Raw genomic sequence first — 3,682 nt, 5'->3', positions numbered from 1 at the left:
CGGTACTACCGCTTGGGCTCGCGGTACTACCGCTGGGACCAGACAAAAGCCACTCTCAAGAAAACAAGAACTGCCATAACTTCTGCATATGAGCTCTGAATTGAGCAAACTCAAACTTGTTGGAAACAAGATGACGAGTAGCATCAAAAATAGGAGTGAAACTTCTGCATATGAGCTCTTATAGTAAGAAGAGGCAGGGGAGGTATGCCTAACAAAAAGAGGAGTGAAACCTCCAACCGAGAAGAACCGGCAAAACCTCCAACATTGAAAACATCATAGAAGATGCATGTGAACTCCGTTTTCGATGAACTCGAGCTTGTCATCAAGATGACCATAAGCTCTAAGACCCACAAAGAGAACCAAACAAGAACCAAGAAATATGATGCAAGGATGCAATGGTTTGAGCTCTCAATGAACGATATGATCAAGCTACTTATCGAGAGCCCCCCTTGATAGTACGGCAATTGATCCTATAACCCGGTCTCCCAACTACCATCATGAGACCGGTAAAATAGAAAACCTATCAAGGGCAAACCTTTGCCTTGCACATGGTCCACTTGAACTAGATGATGACGATCTTGACTCCCTCAAGTTTGACCACCTTTCTTGATTGGGTTGACTCGATGAAGACTAGTTGATTGCTCCCCCATACTCCACTATGGGTGAGCCACTCTTCCGCACATCTTCACAAGTCCATTGTCACCACAAAGGACGGCAAGCTTCAAGCATTTGATCTCTTCGTGATGCTCCACTTGAACTTGCACACTGCAACCTAACCCCACAAAGAACTCTCACGAAGACCATGGGTTAGTACACAAAGCGTAATTGACAATGCTTACTATACCAAGGGATCACTTGATCCCTCTCGGTACATCTTCTACGCTTTGTGGGTTGATCCCTCTCGGTACATCTTCTATGCTTTGTGGGTTGATCAACTTGATTCACTCTTTGACTTAGTCTTGACCAACCTCTCACAAGACCAATATTTAGGTAATTCCTTGAATAGCACCTTAGTCAACACAAACTCTCCTTGAAACCAACACATGTACTCCAAGAAAAGCCTATGGACAAAACCTTCAAATATAACTCAAGGCAACCATTAGTCCATAGAGATTGTCATCAATTACCAAAACCAAACATGGGGGCACCGCATGTTCTTTCACTTAGGACACATTGAAAACCTCCATGAAGACCGAGGTTGAAAGCATGTTTACTAAATTCTTAGAAGGGCTTAAACTATCTACCACACCGTTGAAAGTGGGTGATCCCACTAACAAGGTGACGGATGCTAACTCCGACAAGGGGGAAGCTACTAGTGATAAGGCTCCTTCTAGTGGTAAAATTGGCAACGACATCTTTGCCCATGTGGAACCTCCGCTTACTTATGGTTGACCGATTCCTTCCACTCATTTGAATCATGCCGGTCCTCCCCCTAAGATTGGGAAAAATGAGGACTTTGATTCTTGGGTTTATCGCTTTAAGCGTCATTTGAACCATGTTAATACTAACCTTTGGAGAATCATTGAAGAAGGTTTTTATCCGCATGACCGAAGCAACTTCACCCCTAGAGAAGCCGCAGATAATCAATTCAATGAGAATGCTCTCTTCATCATTCAAGATGCAATTCCACCCGAAGATCTTGCTCATCTCCGGCCCTTCACCACGGCCAAGGATGCATGGCACCATGTTGTTTCCCTCTACAGGGGAAGCGCAAGCATTCAACGCTCCAACTATGAAGTGGTGCAAGATTAAGCCGATGAGTTTGCAATGAAACAAGATGAAGAACCTCGTGAGCTTTATCGGAGATTAACCAAACTCGCGGTCTCACTCCGAGATCATGGGAGTAAGGATACAAATGACAGTTAGATCAAGCGCAAATTCCTCAAGGCCATGATGCCTTATCACAAGGCAATCTCCTCCGTCATTCATCAAAGGCCGGACTTCCACACCTTTGTTGGGGAACGTAGCAGAAATTAAAAATTTTCTACGCATCACCAAGATCAATCTATGGAGTAATCTAGCAACGAGGGGAAGGACAGTGCATCTACATACCCTTGTAGATCGCTAAGCGGAAGCGTTCAAGTGAACGGGGTTGATGGAGTCGTACTCGTCGTGATCCAAATCACCGATGATCCTAGTGCCGAGCGGACGGCACCTCCGCGTTCAACACACGTACAGCCCGGTGACATCTCCTACGCCTTGATCCAGCAAGGGGTGAAGGAGAGGTTGGGGAAGACGACTCCATCCAGCAGCAGCACGACGGCATGGTGGTGAAGGAGGAGCGTGGCAATCCTGCAGGGCTTCGCCAAGCACCGCGGGAGAAGAGGAGGACTTGGGAGAGGGGGAGGGCTGCGCCAAGACTTGGGTGCGGCTGCCCTCCCACCACCACATATACATAGGGGCAAGGGAGAGGGGGGCCGGCCCCCTCAGATCCAATCTGAGGAGGGGGCGGCGGCCAAGGGGGGTTGCCTTGCCCCCCAAGGCAAGGGGGCACCCCCCCTCTAGGGTTCCCCCAAACCCTAGGCGCATGGGCCCTAGGGGGAGGCACCCAGCCCACTAAGGGGCTGGTCCTCTCTCCACACACAGTGCATAGGGCCCTCTGGGGCAGGTGGACCCTCCTGGTGGACCCCCGGAACCCCTCCAGTGGTCCCGGTACAATACCGGTAACCCTCCAAATTATTCCGGTGACCGTATGATGACTTCCCATATATAAATCTTTACCTCCGGACCATTCTGGAACTCCTCGTGACGTCCGGGATCTCATTCGGGACTCCGAACAACATTCGGTAACCACGTACATCTATTCCCTATAACCCTAGTGTCATCGAACCTTAAGTGTGTAGACCCTACGGGCTCGGGAACCATGCAGACATGACCGAGACAACTCTCCGGCCAATAACCAACAGCGGGATCTGGATACCCATGTTGGCTCCCACATGTTCCACGATGATCTCATCGGATTAACCATGATGTCGAGGATTCAATCAATCCTGTACACAATTCCCTTTGTCTAGCGGTACGATACTTGCCCGAGATTCGATCGTCGGTATCCCGATACCTTGTTCAATCTCGTTACCGGCAAGTCTCTTTACTCGTTCCGTAACACATCATCCCATGATCAACTCCTTGGTCATATTGTGCACATTATGATGATGTTCTACCGAGTGGGCCCAGAGATACCTCTCCGTTTACACGGAGTGACAAATCCCAGTCTCGATTCGTGCCAACCCAACAGACACTTTTGGAGATACCTGTAGTGAACCTTTATAGCCACCCAGTTATGTTGTGACGTTTGGCACACCCAAAGCACTCCTACGGTATCCGGGAGTTGCACAATCTCATGGTCTAAGGAAATGATACTTGACATTAGAAAAGCTTTAGCATACGAACTACACGATCTTGTGCTAGGCTTAGGATTGGGTCTTGTCCATCACATCATTCTCCTAATGTTGTGATCCCATTATCAATGACATCCAATGTCCATGGTCAGGAAACTGTAACCATCTATTGATCAACGAGCTAGTCAACTAGAGGCTTACTAGGGACATGGTGTTGTCTATGTATCCACACATGTATCTGAGTTTCCTATCAATACAATTCTAGCATGGATAATAAATGATTATCATGAACAAGGAAATGTAATAATAACCAATTTATTATTGCCTCTAGGGCATATTTCCAA

The sequence above is a fragment of the Triticum aestivum genome, chromosome 5A (assembly GCF_018294505.1).
Source record: "Triticum aestivum cultivar Chinese Spring chromosome 5A, IWGSC CS RefSeq v2.1, whole genome shotgun sequence".
NCBI classification, from domain to species: Eukaryota; Viridiplantae; Streptophyta; class Magnoliopsida; order Poales; family Poaceae; genus Triticum; species Triticum aestivum.
This window is presented reverse-complemented; position numbering follows the sequence as displayed.